Source organism: Crocodylus siamensis, chromosome 3 (assembly GCF_052110815.1).
Source record: "Crocodylus siamensis isolate JL-2025a chromosome 3, ASM5211081v1, whole genome shotgun sequence".
In the NCBI taxonomy this organism is placed as follows: domain Eukaryota; kingdom Metazoa; phylum Chordata; order Crocodylia; family Crocodylidae; genus Crocodylus; species Crocodylus siamensis.
In genome coordinates, this window is record NC_143397.1 from 142,812,775 (window position 1) to 142,829,445 (window position 16,671).

The window sequence follows — 16,671 nt, forward strand, 5'->3', positions numbered from 1 at the left end:
CTTGTTTTACATTCCAGTCCTCTGCTGTGTCTGTAAGGATGATGTGACCAGCTTCTCACCCCAAGCCTCACCCTTTCCCTCAGTGGCATCAGAGAAAGGTTGTGCAACTCACAACTCTAATCTTTTTTCAAGGTTGACAGGAGAATCAAAGCTCTTTTTCTACAATGGCCTTCCATCATTTTAAAAAGCTGATGCACACCTTCATGGCTCCCTGCCAAATTCCCAACAATGTTGTCAGTTACAAAAACACAATCACTTTTTCTTTTAGAGATCCCTGCAGAATTGGAATGCCTGGTTTCTCGGGTTGCTCCAAACGTATCCCCTCCCTGGCAGAGCTGCTCCTATTTGTCTAGCACCTTGTGGGGTACTGAGGTGCTGCAGTGACTGTAGTTTTGCTTGCCAAGGTGATTTTTGTACTTGTCCTACATTCTGGTCGCTGCCAGTCTTCTGAGACTGTGGCCAAAACTGTACCAGAAGGGACTGACCCAATCTTGTCTCTTTACCTCTTACCTGACCAGAGATCCTAGGGGGACAGAAGCATTTACAGGGATACTTGGCCTATCTTGGTTAGTTCTGATGAACGGGCAGAAGTATAGACTCCTTCTATGATAGGTTGTGCCTCCCTCTAAGCCACTAGATGGTCACGGCTGTAAAAGGCACTACAGGCTCTTATGTATTCTAACTATGATATAAGGAACTTCCAGAGCAGAGATCAGGACATCTTATCCTTCACTCATTGTGCTTAAATTTTTGATTGAACAAAAGTCACCATAATGAAGTTAGAACACAACATTGGAAACTGGGAGGCAACAATATAAATTAATTCCTTAAACAGCAAGAGGCAGGGTAGGGACCTTAGAGACTAATGGATTCAGAAGGCATAAGCTTTCATAAGCAACAACTTACAAACCAACTTTGCCTTCATAGTTCCCTATTTAGCTTTAATAACATGTTAACTGAGAACTGGATTACGATTCTACAATACACACCAGCACTCTTTCATAATCTTTTCCCCACTACTCTTTTTATAGCTTCAAAAATAAGCATGGCAAAAACTTCAGCTTGATGGTGAAGGCCATCAAAAGAGTATATACAACTACACAGAGTCGTATCTTGTTTTAATAATTTTCTGATTTTACATGCATGTGTGGAAATAGGACAGAGTCCCACCCCACTGTCTCTCAACACAGCAGCATCCAAAACTTCCCTTGTTTACCCTAACTGGTAAATAATAACCCATACATTGATCTGCACTTGGTTTGCATTCTCCCTGGAAGTCACATTACGCCTTACTCAGTGATATCGTTGTTCTACCTTACCCTATATTCTTCTTATATCCTAGTTGGAACTACTAAATGGATCTGCCTACCCGCATAATATAACAGCTAAATTGCATCTTAAAATCAAGCCATTTATATATAGGGTGTCAGAGATTTTAATACTGTTATAACAAATTCTGGCTCTGTTATAATGTTTATATTATATAAAATACATAACTATTTTAATGATAAATGAAGATGTCATTCGGACTTTTATGTCGTAACAGTGAAAAAATTGGTGACATGCCTTCATAAAACTAAGTTTGCAATTTTCCATAAAGTCACAGCACATAAGGCACATACAGTAACATTCATGTTTCATAGAACTATTAGTTACTAACATTAATCATGATGCCTGAATGTTAGTACACATTTTTATAATTTCACTAGGCTTTTCTTTTAGGTCCTGACCTAAAAAATATGTTTTTGGCCACAATTTAGTCTGTTGCTGCCACTAAACATTATGCTGTTAGTATTCATAAGCTTATGTCAAGTAATATTTGAAGTACTCAAAACACTGTTTGTCAGTGTTCGGCATAGGCATTGAGAGGAGGTAGGTTTTTATGGTGTTTCTCTAAGGTTGTTATTGCTGGCAGCTGAAAAGACAACAAAATTTGAAAGGTAAGAGGGAGGAGTTGGGAAAAATTAAAATAACTGGAGCATATCATGATTTTTTTGTGGTGACTGTGGTTTATACTGTCAACTGATGTGTTTTTTTAGCTAAAGCACAGGCACAAAAATTATACTGCACCTTCAGCTGCTATTCTACCCTTTCATAACCCCTCTTGGGTTTGCAGTCCCTTTAACAACAACAATAATAGTAATAATAATAATGATAATAATTAACAACTCTCATTAGAGCTTTACTTTGCAAATGGGAGAAAAATGGCTTTTAAAGATTTTGGTGCCAATCATATCTGAGTTCTATGCATGAATGCTATATTAGGGGCTTGATTCTGATTTTATGCAGCTATAACTGTTTAATGGAGATCCTCTCAGTTCCCACCAGTGTAAAATAAAGACCTATCCCAATGTATTCTTTCTCCTAATATGTATGTTGAACCCAGGAATAATTTGAAGAATTGCAAATTACTTTTGGAAAAAAAAAATTATAGCATATTAACTTCCTTTCCCAAAGACTGTGGAGTGTTGTTAAATTGTTAAATGGTTGCCCTGCTTCAGTGCTGAGGCAGCTGCATTTCAGCACTAGTGAAGTGCTTCTGGTGCCACATTAATACAAGGCTCTGAGCTACTCTGTTTAGCTCAAGAAATACTTATTCCAATATCTCCAAAACTGTGAAATTTGTTGACAAAGACTGATATACCTCTCCAAATTTAAGCAATAGGGAACAACTGTGTGTACTGATCATGCATGATAGTACTGCATGTTGGGTGTGGTACTGGCCTTGAAGTGACCTCTCACAGAGTGATCATACCTTAGGGCATCCACCAACACTGCATCATTATACTATAAAACAAAAAGAAATCCTCTATGGAAACCATTTTCTAAAATGATGACTATCTAGTACAAAAGATTAGCTGAAGCTGCTGCTTCAGGGAGGTTCCTGCAGGGCATGTGAGTAGGCAGAGAACTTAATTTCCCAAGGGAGTTCCTTAGGAGGTCTGAAGGTGGGAAGGCAAGTCAATACACTCTCCAGTGATTAGATTTCCTGGTCGGCACTTCCCCTTGCAACAAGGGAGACAACAGCCACTTCCCCAAGTTATAATTTCCTTCCATAATAGATTCCCTTTTCAAGAGTATCTGTGCCCTTTGAAACTGGCATAAACCATTAAGTAAATCTAGCCAAATATTTTAAAACGTAACAATTACATCGAGCCAATATTTTCAGATATCATCCTAACTCAGAATTGTCCATATCAAATTCCAAATGTTTCCAAGCCCTTTTTTATAACAGTGTTCATATTTGGTTATCTGGGGCATCAAACTAGGGGGCTTCAATGGATCTAACAGTGGGGAGGAATTTGGCCTATTGTCTTTAAAACATATTTTACTTGCAAAGACATCTAGGATGCCAACTGGTAGAATTACATCTTGACTTGTCTTACATAAATATGGTCTGCTGTCTAGTATGCTAAAATGTATCCTTATGGAATTATCACATATGAACTGGAAAAGGCATATTTCCTTTTCAATAGCAGCCCTCTTATTTTTTCCAACAGTGCTGAGATGTGATACAACAGATTTACAAATCTATAGTGGAAGTGAAGTTTGAAGTTTTATCACTGAAATTGAATTGCATTTATCTATCCTCTCTCAAATTGTGAGTTTAGTTTGAGATAAGGACTATAATATTTATACCTTAAATATGCCAGGTGATTTACCCAAAACCACTACAATCCTCATATCCTTACAGAAAGATCACAGGAACTAGAAACAAAATGCTTTTTAAAACTGTATCAAGTCCCAAACATTTTGAATGCCACTTTACTATATCAGCAATAAATGCCATCCCTGTGAATAATCTGATAGAGCAAGGCATGGCACAACTAATTACAACATAGAATAAATTACTCTAACAGTTAGGCATGGTTTACCTAATCCTAAAAGGCCCATTGGGCAGCAAAACAGGGATGTGGGTAAGTGCCAGGGGCACAGAGGAAGTACCGACTTCTAGTTGCTGCCATGATTACAACTACAATTGCCCAGATGCTGGCAGCAGCCACTTTTTTTTTTTGCTCTCCCAAATTGGTCCCGTTTGCCTTGCCTTAGTTGCACCACTGTCAATGGGTTACCAAGGTTAAGCCACTCCAGGTTCTGTCACCAACAGAACTAAAGGGACTGTTCTGGCTAGCACTGAAGTTGGCCTTCACTTTTGACTCCCCAGCCTTTGACCAGGCACCCATTTACAGTGGGGCCAACTGGGTGCAGCCTTCAGCATGAGACTTGAGAAAGGCTCACATTCATGCCTCTGAAGCCCAGACCAAACCCTAATGCTCTGCTTCCATGCTCTATAAGTACATCTAAAGAAGTAACTGCCTGTAAGTGTACTAGCTGTGTTTTTTATAGACATTGAAAAAGAGAGAATTCAGATATTAGAAACGTATGAAACATAGTCTTATCCAAAAGTATTGAGAATTGCACGAGAGCAAAAAAATCTGATGGGGTATTGGAGAAGACTGTAACAAAATACCTTATCAACGCCATTAAGAGAAGGAAGATAAAATGTGTGGGACTTGTGGTTAGAGAAGATAATCATTCATGGATGTTTGGAAAGAAGGATGAGGCGGGGAAGAAAGAAAAAGAGTGTGGATAAAGGACACAGAGAAGAGAACAGAATGGGGGGAAATCAATCAAGCAACACTAGCTAGTTCTGGAAAAACCCTCAAACTAAGGATGGTTGAATATTAAATAAAATATTTTAAAATTGTTTTTTAATAACTTCACTTAATAGAACTGATACTTTTCATTTCTTTGCCGTGTTAGTGATTGTTGGTTACCACTGTCACAGAATCTGGCACATTAGACAGACTAGATATTGGTACTGAATATTAGAAACTGGTGAATTTCGAAGAGAAGCTCAAAGACACAAAACTTCACAGTGTCCTAAACTAGCATAACCAGCATTACTAATTCTTAGTTTCACAAGTTGTTCAAGTCACCTAGTGCAATCTTCTCTGGCGCTAAAAGTCTGTATGAAAACTAAATTAAAAGATACTGGGTGCAGCCACTCGTGTGCTTTACTGCAGAGTTGACTAATTAGCTCCACAGTAAAGCATCACCATTTAGATGTGTACACATATTAGGGTGACTGTTGGGGACAGTACTATCTTACAGCAGAGTACTTAAGTTCACTGAAATGCATGCAGAGGTGACAGGGGATGGCTGGGACATGAAGGTGCTAAAGTGAGGGGGCTGCCTGCTGCCTAGCTTTGCACTTTAGCACCCTCATGCCACAGTCAACCCAAACGCCACCAAATGCTGCCATGTGGAGCCCGGGGCTGACCCCCCAGGCCCACTGCCAGCCTGGGGCTGCTCCATCCAGGCTCAGACTGCTGTGGTCCTGAATGCACGTACAGATGCTGTGCCTGGGAAAAGCAGACTCCGGCATGAAATGTGCTGGAGTTTATCACATCACCTTAACGGTACGTGTAGATGCACTCATTTTGTGGTACTGTTTACCTTTCATAATACCCTTTTCCTAATTGTAGCATTCAAAAAGTAATGAAATGAAATGTAATAAAAAATTTTAAAACCCAGAATTTTAAAATTTTACCTGCTCAGTGTTAATAAAAAAGAGTAAAGAAAAGCTACATCCTTTGTTGGTGTCATATGAGGATACCATCAGAAAACTGATGTAATTAAAGTAATAAAATGATAGGAATATACTAAAATATGCCTGTATTTCACTTTTGAAGATGACTGACCAGAACTATGCACATAATTAAAATCAACAATCTGCCTTGTCTTTTCATTCACTAATGAAGTATGCTGTTGTGTTCAAAACAGTTGAAGAGTGTTAAATGTGCATATTCTTCAGGGTATCAATGACTGAAAAACCTTATAATAATACAAGCAGCTACTAGGCAATACTTTTATAGTAATTGGTACCAAAAGGAGATGCCTGAACCTGAGCTGAAGCTTTTGGCAAGTGACTCTATATGGAGTCGAAACATTATTATTATTATTATTTACAGACTGAAAAATGAGCATGGCTGAACTGAATCTTTTCATGATTCATTCATTTTACTCCTCAGTATGATTTGATGAATAAATCCTAAATGAATCTTTGTCAGAACAACTCTCTGTGTACATAAAACACTAATCTACTCATAAAGGTAAGGAGGTGAAATTATTTATGTCTACAGAAAGACAGAGAACTTCAACTGTACATAATTAAATAATTTGATCATTTGATATCAGAAAAATGTTGCTATGAGTTTCTAATGTTCATTTACAAACACAAAGTCTTGTTTGATCATTTTGTCAGCAATTTCAGCAGCTTACTATATAAAATAACCCCTAGATGTCAATATGCTGCTATGACAATCATTTTCCCCTTTAATTTCCACATTAACCACCAATGACTGAAACGCCTGTTGAGCAGACGAGGAAAACAGAATGGTAGTGAAAAAGTTCTCTTTTTGAACTTCTGCAAGATAGAAGTTAATTATACTGGCTGCACTCCTTTTAACTTTTTGTTTAGCATGAGTATGTCCACAACCACTGTAGCCAAAATGAGACTTGCTATCATTTTCATCTTTAACATGGAGATGCAGACTGCAGAGATTACATCGTTCCTGGCCTGCCTGCTTGGATTAAAGTGGATCACTGCATGTTGGGACCTGCAGTCATTAAGGGACACACCTTTGTATTAAAGGATGAGGGTGGCTACAATGTGCTCCATTTAATGCAAATTAGACATAGCCCTCAGGTTCCTGGCAAGCAGTCAATGCAACCCACAGTTCCCTTATTAAGATAATACTACTACAGCTTTCTAAAGTAATCACCCACCACTTGCAGTCACTCTTTTGTCTGTGCTCTAGTGTAGAATTCCAAAGGTTTACTTTAAATAAGGGTTGGATACATTTTGAATGCCTTGGCTGACTGTGCCTATGTCAACAACTTTCCACAACTACAGATAAAAAAAATGCATTCTGGGGCACAGATTTAGTGTAGTGTGTGATAGGTTAGGCAGAAAATATCCAGTGAGGACACCTGGGTCCAATCTTGCAAACATGTATTTTTCAGTACAGTATTTTTGTGCTCTCTAGTACTGAACTGGATGGATTACTTGTTTGATAAGGTAAGAATATTTCTGGGTCCTTATGGAGGCATCCAAACAAGCGTGCATGTGTGGTATGTGGCAGTGGCACTGCACACACAGGTATTCCCCATGCTGCTAATTTGCAATGTTGGGGGTGGTGGGAGGTTTGACACTGGGAGATCCCAGTGTCAAAAAAAAAAAGCATGTTAGAAAAAAGCAAGTCGGTGCATGTGGTGGCAGCGTGCATCACCTGAAACTGGAGCCTGGCTAGCTAGAGCCACACTCCGGCTGCTGGCCAGGCTGCCTGCTTCCAGATCACTGCTGCTGGAGCCCCGGGAGGCCCCCCACAGGACCTGAGGTAAGGCTGCTGGGGACAGTCCAGGTGTTGGCCACAGCCTCTGCTACCTTACCCGGGACAACCTGCCATGTGCCAGAGCATATGTGCATGGGTGTTCCCCAGAGACGAGTAGCAGTGGTACAAATATGTGCCACTGCCACAGTCCCCAGGAAAATACACATGCTTGCTTCTCTGGACAAGCCTTACAAGTTCATCATTTCTTGTTGCTTTTTTCTATGCAAGTGTGTAATCCTTCATATCATCAATAGCTGGATGGCAAAGAAATGGGCATGCTCTAAATTAGCATGACATGCACTAAGTTTCCAGGGTCAGATTCAGTGGATTGAATATTCTACTAAGTTTTGTAGAACCCTGAATCCTTTTACACATGAATAACTTTCCACACATGTCTAGTCATATGAAACTAAAATACAGGAGTATCATTTGCCTCTGGAAAATTATGTTCTGTTTATAAATACTAATAAGTCTGCACCAAAAGCTATATAATGACACCATGGTCCCATTTTCCCACAGTACATAAATATGTAATAAAATTGTTCCAGGTTTTCCCCAGGAGTCAAGATGGTCCTAAACAGCTAAAGCTAACTTTGGGAGTACCACCTAAATGAAAGGACATCTTTCTGCAATCCAGAATGAGCAGAAGGGGTCTGATCCATGGGGAAGTGTTCCCAGGGCCCCTTAAAACCCAGAGGACTACTGCCAGTTGTGTGTGCTGTGCATAACTTACAGCAGCTTCCAGCCACATAATTAGTTGAGGAAAATGTTGACGTACATAACTTTAATTCAGATCCACTTTGTTAACTCAAACCATCAGCTACACTGGAGACTCACAGTCATGTCTGTGAAGTATGGTCTCCTTCAACCGAAACCAATGAAAGCCAACATCGCAACTGGGTAAGTAAGGTTAAACCAAGTTATTACTTCCCCCCAACATACTGAATTGTTAAGTCATAAAGAAGAGACTTGATGCTGCTGGGGGCAGAGCAGGTATGGATACTGGTTCCCTTTACTGTTCCATCACATGAGACTGTGTGAAAAGCACTGAAGAAGTCACCAGAGAGGTCAGTCAGTTCTCCCAACTGTGCTAATGGCTTGGTTGTGCACAGTTGGCCATCTGTTCTAAATGAAGTGGGCAACTGTGGTGGGGAAGCAGAACTGACCGAGTCAATAACGCTCCCTCTAGGGATGGTGTCTTTCAATAGTTACCAGGTCCAGTAAAAATGAATGAGGGAACTCAGAACTTTTCCTGGACAAACACAAATTACAGGAAAAAGCTGTATTATCAGGAAAACACTGCAAAATTCTACCTGAAATATACATTTGTAAGTGTATTCTTGGTATTTTTGAGCCTTCTTTTATGCGTGACATTCTGCTAGAAAAAAAAGAAAAAGTGATGTAATTTCTGACAGCTTCAGTGTGGAAGCCCCCACTGGGAGATATTGTAAACCATTTCCCAATCTGCTTTAACACAGACCGAGGAATTAAAAGGAAAACTTTAATGTTTAATGCTTAAACCAAATGTTTAATTTTGAACATCCCCACAGAGCCACACTGCAGTGCAGAGGTTGCAGTTAAGAGTCTAGATTCCTTTATCTTGCCGACATCCAATCTACAGTATAACAAAAACATTTTGAAACTAATGTAAAAATAGTTCTAACTGAAGTATTAACATAATTTACTCCAGTGGTCTTCATCAGGATCATTTATATCTTACACATGTGGTGTGTAAATATATGCCTTCCATATACATATACAGTTGGATTTTATATATGTATTATAAAACACTCCTGTGCAAAATATGATTCATTGAATTAGCAGTTTGTAATTTAGCCTTTGCTAATATGTTCAAAGGCAATTTATACTTTTAGCTGTACAATGTATACAATCATTACTGCTCTGAAAGAGTTCCATTCCATCTGGAACAGAAGAAACATAAATGGACTAATGTAAGCACTGAAAACAAGGCAATCCAAAAGTAGGAAAAAATGTGAGCCAACCTTTTGCTGATCACTTACTATGCAATTAGTATTTTATTATAAAATCTATAACTTCAGACATAACAATGCATATACTTCAAGTTTATGCAGAAAAAAGAGACTGAAGATCTCTTTTACCATGAACATAAGCTAGCTTTATGTTGATATGTAAGTCACAAAATATTTTACCTTCTTCCCCAATTTCTTGTAGTTGGTCTCCTTCACTATCCAGTTCCATTTTCCCATCTGTTCCCCCACTTCCTGCCCTGTGGTTTCTAGCCATCATCTCTGGACTTCTCAACCAATCTCATTTTCTCACTCCTTAAGTCTTTGTCCCCATTTCTTTGCCCAGACTGTTTCAGGTTTCTCCCTCATACTCTTAATTTCTTGCCAGATCTGTATCCTCTGTCGCACTTGCTCCTTAACTCTTCTGCAAGTGGTTCTTTGTCTTAGTCTCCATCCAGCCAGTTCAAGTTTCCAACCAGCTTCTTGCTCAATCCCAGCACTCCCTTACAGCCAGCTGGGTCCTAGCCCAACACTACTACCTCCTACTCCTAGTCTACACCTTCTCAAGGATTCTAATTCCAATTCCCTTGTCCAAGCAGTGTCTGCTGCTTTTACATATGTCATTCCCCCTATCCCAGCCTCCCCTGCTACTTTCATGCTATCCTTAACCAGCCATAACTCAGTTTCTTTCAACTCCTCTGGTCCTAGTGTCACCAGTTTTCTTGTCTGCTTTATTGATTTTTTCCTCCACTGTGGTCTGGTTTTGTATCCTCTGCAATCAATTCTTCCTCCACATTGTCTAGGAATCAGCCAGGACACAGATGGCACATCTACACAAGACACTTTACTTGAGATCAGAGCAAATTACTAAGTGTCACCGTCTATATGTGCACATGCTTACTGTGCAGTAATCTGCTATAATCCTGAGTAAATTTGCTACCTGTAAATACAAGTAGCAAATTTACTTGGGAGTAATTACTGTGTAGTATGGCACGCGTAGACAGCTGACTGGGAGCAAATGTGCTCCTGGTCAGCAGGGTAGCAGGGGATGGGAGATTGCTCCCTGCCTCTGGCAGCTGCCTGCTGCTGGGGTGGGCTCTGTCACAGGAGTCCAGGGGAAAAAAGCCCCTGCCCCAGGAGCAGGGAGCTCCCAGCCCCCATTCCACAAAGATGGAGAGGGGCTGGGAGATTCTTATCTAGAGTAAATTATGCTAGAGTAAACCCACCCTGGAGCATTTGCATGAGTAGATGCACCCAGAGATAGGTTCGCACCTTTTAATTCTGGTGTCTGGAACAGTCATTACAGACCAACTCTGGCTTTACCCCTGTAACCCCTGGGCTGGAGAGAATGAGCTTGGTCACTCTACAGGCATGGTGCAGCCTGGTGAGCAGCAGATGTGAGGGGCTTGAGCATGCTCAGTGCAAATGGAAGCTGCAGAGATCGCAGCTGCTAAAACTAAAGACATTTTTGCTAAATGTAGAAACTGTGATTTTTCAAAGGTTTTTAGTTTGGCCACATTTTCACAGGAAACAGTAAAAGGCACATCCCTGATATACAGAGGCCACGTTCTTACCAAAGTTCAAAGTGCCTGCTCTAAAGCATGAAAAGCTAGAGCTTTTTAACAAAAAGGCTGGCATGACCCAAACACCATATTTTTTCTCTATAACTTCATTCTTGGAAATGACTAAACTATATTGGCTGAGATTTTCCAAAATTCCTTAGCCTGAGGCAGACACCTGGCATGGAAAATTTCAGCCCAGATGCTTAAAGTTTCACAAAGTTATAAGCTACTGAAAACAAGGTTGCATAATCAGGAAACATGGGGCAACTATCATAATAGGTGGCATTACCAGCCAGCCATGCCTATAGCTAAAAATGTATGATATGTCAGACGTTTACCTTTTCTTAAGAAAGCTATATTTTAGAGCCTACACTCCTTGACAGTAATCATTAACTGGGTTGGCATAAACAAACTTGGATGGCTTTGGGAGACAGATGGTAACTTATTAGTGTGTATACCATCCTTATATTAGGAAAGCAACTCAATGAGTTGGCCATTTCCTGGATTGCCTGATGCGTACAGAATGTAAATCCTGGACCAACTCTGTGATAAATTCAGTGTGAAAATTAAGTGCTAGAAGGAGAACCTTGGATAGGGATAACTCTTGGCCTGGACCACACTTTCCCTACTCAAAGCTCTTGTAATGGACTGTACTCTTCCACTCAGCAGGGACCTGCCTAGCTCAGGATGAGCTGAAGAAAGGCTCTCCATGAAATCAATGCAGAGCAGGACCCAGACGGATCAAAGTCTGGCATTATACCCTTATCTATCTGGAATCATAATTCAGGAATGAAGCTGCCCTCAGCTTTGCTCCTCTCTACCATTAAATTGCATTCAATCACAGCACACAAAATGCAGCCCATGCGCTAGCAGCCAGATGTTATCATTACAGGCCTTTACTTATAAACTGATGCTGAAACCTGAGTGGTTGATGAGACTAGCTAAGCAGTTGTACCTTTGACCTGATTGCATTAAACTTGCCCTATCAATTTAAGCTTAGTATAAACACCATTTCCCAGAGTCCCTCATGACTTCAGTGGTGAGAAGAAGCTGACTAAGCCTAAACATTTTTTAACAGCAATCTTGTCTTACAACACCAAGGGGATTTGCCATGTATCTGGGGCTTTATAAAACCATATGGACATGCTGAAAGAATTAAAGTCCTTTAAAAAAGAAAAATTGATGGTGACAGTCCTTTTTGAAAATCAGTTTGTAGAATGTCAGCACAAGAAGAGTAGCAACTGGACTGAAATAGGTTTAAAAAATATGATGGGTTTGTGGTTGTTCCAGACAGTTGCTTCTAAATACTGATTTTTAAGTTGCTTTTTAAAAATCATCAACTAAAAAGACCCCAAATCCCTGAAGGTATATACAGTATTGTATATTAACCTGAATTTGTGGTAGAGAATGTAACATCTTCATCGTCTCAGTTTCATTTAGGTTCTATTCAAACTTGGACTTTTTCTCCTTTAGGTAACCTTGATTAATCCCATCAAAATTCCACACTCGCATTATTTCTCTACAGCAACATATGTCCCTGAAGTCATGGTCAAATATCAAGAGGCATAAAACTGAAAGAAACCGGTACATACTTCTAACAGGATTTCCAAAAGATCAGGCAAAGAACAAGAAAGTAACATAAACCAGGAACTGATTTATTATTTTCTGCCTTTACGTATAGGCGATAAATGCTGCCTTATGGCACAAATTGATAAAACAACAATAATGAAGGAAGCAAGCAAGCAGGATTTGGTTTTCCATCCTGGCAGTTCCTGAGTGTGCTGGCCCCAATCCTGAAAAAATACACTTTTCAGTGGGAGAACTGAAATGCTCTGCACTCTGGAGGATTGAGCCTTTAACCCTGAATTGGAAAACATAAGAAAAATAAAAAGAAATGTGTACCAATGGCTTGTCATTCTGAAACAGAAGCACTGATTTGTCTTTGGTAGCTATATTATAGCAGGTCAGTCATTCAAACAGCTGACAGTATTGCAGAGAGGAAGTGAATTAAATCAGATTTAACAATTCCACTTCTTGAATACTTGTGCAAAGCATGCTTTAGTTTACTTCATAAAAAATACTAACTTTAGGAACCTAAAGAAACAAGGATATGCATACATTTAATTTGGAAAAAGCAAATCAAAAACCTCCTGCTATTATTAAAGTAATTAAGAAGGGAAGGAGATTGTTTAAGAGTTAAATGACCTGACTTACTACCTCAGTTACTCCTAGCAGCAATCGCATCTGATTTTCGTTAAACTTAACAAATGCCAGTATCCCACTGTGGGAAGACAATGCAGATACAGAGAAAAAGTATCTGTTATATAACTGCAAGTAAATCAGAATAAATAAGTAATCTAGGATAAGAATCTGAGCTCTTTTGTAGCATATTAAAGCAGGATATGCATACAAAGTAAAGTACAAACTAAAATGGTGAAAATTAAAATTAACATTTAAAGACAACATCATCAAATAGCCTGACTGAAGGAATGTCTGCTGGTTTTTTTCTACACGAAGAGAATGATACAGACAGAACCAACTCATCCTATGAAACAAAACAAAAACTAAAGCACAAAATAGTAAGATTTGTTAACTTTCTCATCTGGTTTTTGTCTGGTTTTAATGATGTGTGGCTGTGCTCTGTCCCACCACGCGCAGGGTTTTTGCTGTGCTGCAACAGAGACACCAAGTTAGTTCAGGTACTAGAGGTAGTTTAGCTGTGGCAGAGTGGGGCCTAGTACATGCTAGTGTATCCTTCTGAGAAGCTAAATGAGCTACCTTATGTATCTCAGTACTATAGTGCAATCTTCAGTGTAGATACCCCCTTCCTGCCGTTTATAACCTCACCAACTGGAAGACAAAGGATGCTGTCATTTTCTTTGCTAACATGTTACAGATACATACCACATTGTTTTTCTCATTATCCTTTTCCCCAACTTGCTCATCTAATTTGAAAATATATATGTGTATCCAGAAGTGCACATACACATACTCTGTCATCCACAGAGAGACTGTTTTCAGAGGCCTGTAAATTCTTAAATTCTGTCCCAAAGACCATTAAGAATACTAGGAATCTTTCCATTAGGATCCCTCATTGGTGAAACACTGAATGAAAACTCAAAGACATCACAGTTGCCACTGGTGTTTTCTCTTTGCCTGTAGCTCCCAAGGGCACTCTTGGAAGTTGCATGAATACTTTTAAAGCAGATTATATCCCAGTATGTCTTGTTATTCTTTTAGTTGTATGACTATAAGATCAGCACAAGAATCTGGTAATGGTATTATTCTTCTAAATGTTACAGTATCTGACATTTATTTCATGCTTTTTCAGCCCAGGTTCAAAGACCATGTTAAGAGCATAAAGTGATAGAGAAACTATGAAGAGGTGACTTGATTCAGCACCAAAGAACAGCAAGTACTCAGGTAAAAACAGAGCACTCTTTAAAATATGGTTATACTTAAACTATACAGAAGCATTTAGATTTTCTTAACGGGGATGATCAAATTGATCTTTTGGGGAAAAGGATTTCAATGGGAGGAAATATATCATCTGTATTTTCGAATTCTTGTCATTTCCAGGTGGTAGCTTTGTGCCTGGCCCCAATGTGACAGACAGAGCAAGAGGCAGCACCCATGGTGGAATGGACAATGCAATTTCTCTCCCTTGTGGTATAATACAAGGCATATATCCAAATGCCCATAGAAGGCATTTGGATATATGCATGGGGAAATTGGACCCCTCTGCCTCTTTAATTGTGAAGTAAGCACAGGCTCATGTGACTCATTAGGATCAGATTAAATTAATCTCTCTGCTCCATCATTCCTGTAGCACTTTGTGGATATGGATGCTGTGGAAATGGACAGATGGGCCTACCTTTCCCCAAGATCCAATACCACTTAACTAAGGATACCTTGCCAGGTATATCGGAGAGCAAGGAAGAAATTTTTGTACGCTATCTGCTCTTTAAGTTGATGCTTAATTTTCTCATCTAAAGAAGAGACCTCGCAGAGCAGCTCCTCCATTCCCCTATCCATCTGATGTACAGGGCAGATGGGTTGCTACCCAAAGTAAGGGACACTGATAGGGCAGACCAGCCTGGGACAAGCACCTCAGCAGCCACACTTGCAGCAAGCCCCAGCTAATGAACTCTGTCCTAGTTTAGGAGCAGTGAGTATCTTAATTGGCTGTTGGGAGTGCCACCTATCCAAATGGATACGGATAGGTGGTGCCCTGAGCCAATCAACAGTTCTGCTGTGGCAAGACTCATGTCTCCTGCACTCTGGTTCTCCTGTGCCCAAAAGCTTGCAAATAACCTTTTCCCAACTATTTAGTTGGTCTAATAAAAGATAAACACATCTACCCAAAGTTAAGAACTTACATTTTCCGTGGGGTACCTTGAGTCTCATGTGGGTTACTTTGAATTGAAAAATGTTGAGAACCACTGGTATAGATAAATTAAATCCTACCTCAATTATGATTCCTTGTAGCTTCTGGTATACAGAAACAGCCCTTGTTATGAGTATTAGAAAGGGAGAGTTATATGAATAGTCTAAATAAAAGCAGCAATCTATTCATGAAGTACAAGAATTACAACTATTTTTAATTATTATACATAAGAAAAGTATGACAAGTAATTGCTACAGGAAATCAGTCCTTAGCTAAAACGGAAGCAGACTGAAATCCAGGCTTCGCTGATTTAAATGGGAGCCACTGACTTTAACAAGACTTTAACTAGTATCACCTATACCAGTTGTGTGCATTGCCAAGGAGGATTTGGGCAGCCTGATGATGACCATATTTACCCAAATCCAAGATGCTGCTGAATTTAAGACCCTGAAAGCTGTTATAATTCTTCATGTATAAAATCTTATTATTGGAGGGTCATTTTAAAGTAGTCCTCCCCACTGATGCAGCTGAAAAAGCAGTGGAAGAGGAGCAGGCAGTAGTGGGGGCAGGCAGTGCGGGAGGGCAGTGAGGAGGCAGGCAGGAGGGGGTTATGCAGTGAGGAAGGCAGTGGTGGGGCAGGTGGTGGGACAAGTAGCTTGACCCCTGCCCCTTGCATCCCCATACTTTGCCCCCTGCTGCCTAACCCTCCCTTATCATTTGCTCTGCTGTCTTCCCCCTTGTGCCTGTCCCCCAGTGCCTCTGTCCCCTTGCAGAGGCTGAAGGGGAGAGAAGAGAAGTGGAGCCCTGAGGCTTTGGGGGTGGGTGGGGAAAGAGGCAAGAAGCAGCTGTAGCTCTAGCCTCAGCCCCTGCCTGTCCCCCCCACCTCCCTCAGATCCAAGACAAGGGGCTTTTCCCCTCGTGTCCTCCCTATACACTGTCCCTTCATTACTTCAGTGTTCTGGACCACGGCTGCTCGGTTCAAAGGCAGCCTCATGTGAGTTGGAACCTGCTGTCATCTCAATGTCAGACCTGACTGCTTAAGTCAGCTAACCCCCTTTGCAAATAGTGATGTGTCCATCATAGAGAAGAAGGACCAGCAATAATGCTCAGAAGCCTGATAATGCATAGATCAGAAGCCACCCAACAGATGCGTCAGAGCTGCCATTTCAGCCTGGATCATTTTCTCTCTTAAACAGTGCTGCTTAGTTCAAAGGACTAGGATGGAGTAAAATCTTTCCCCTGGAACTAAATGCTGGGGACAGTGTTAGCAAGGGCTTTGGAAGGGACCAAATTAAACCATGGGAAAGATGCATTGCCCAGTTCATAATTTGGTCTCA

General features: G+C 40.3%; 1 protein-coding gene and 1 long non-coding RNA gene across 2 annotated transcripts in view; one reads left to right on the top strand and one right to left on the bottom strand.

The window, feature by feature from the left end:
* LOC149868933 (uncharacterized) overlaps positions 1–16,671 on the top strand; it is a 100,752-nt gene that overhangs the window by 45,750 nt on the left and 38,331 nt on the right. Inside the window, exon 3 of the long non-coding RNA XR_016441359.1 lies at positions 14,279–14,370. This is a non-coding gene — a long non-coding RNA (uncharacterized LOC149868933). The remainder of the gene's footprint in view (positions 1–14,278; positions 14,371–16,671) is intronic.
* GMDS (GDP-mannose 4,6-dehydratase) overlaps positions 1–16,671 on the bottom strand; it is a 583,437-nt gene that overhangs the window by 25,945 nt on the left and 540,821 nt on the right. The gene's annotated exons all lie outside the window — the stretch shown is intronic.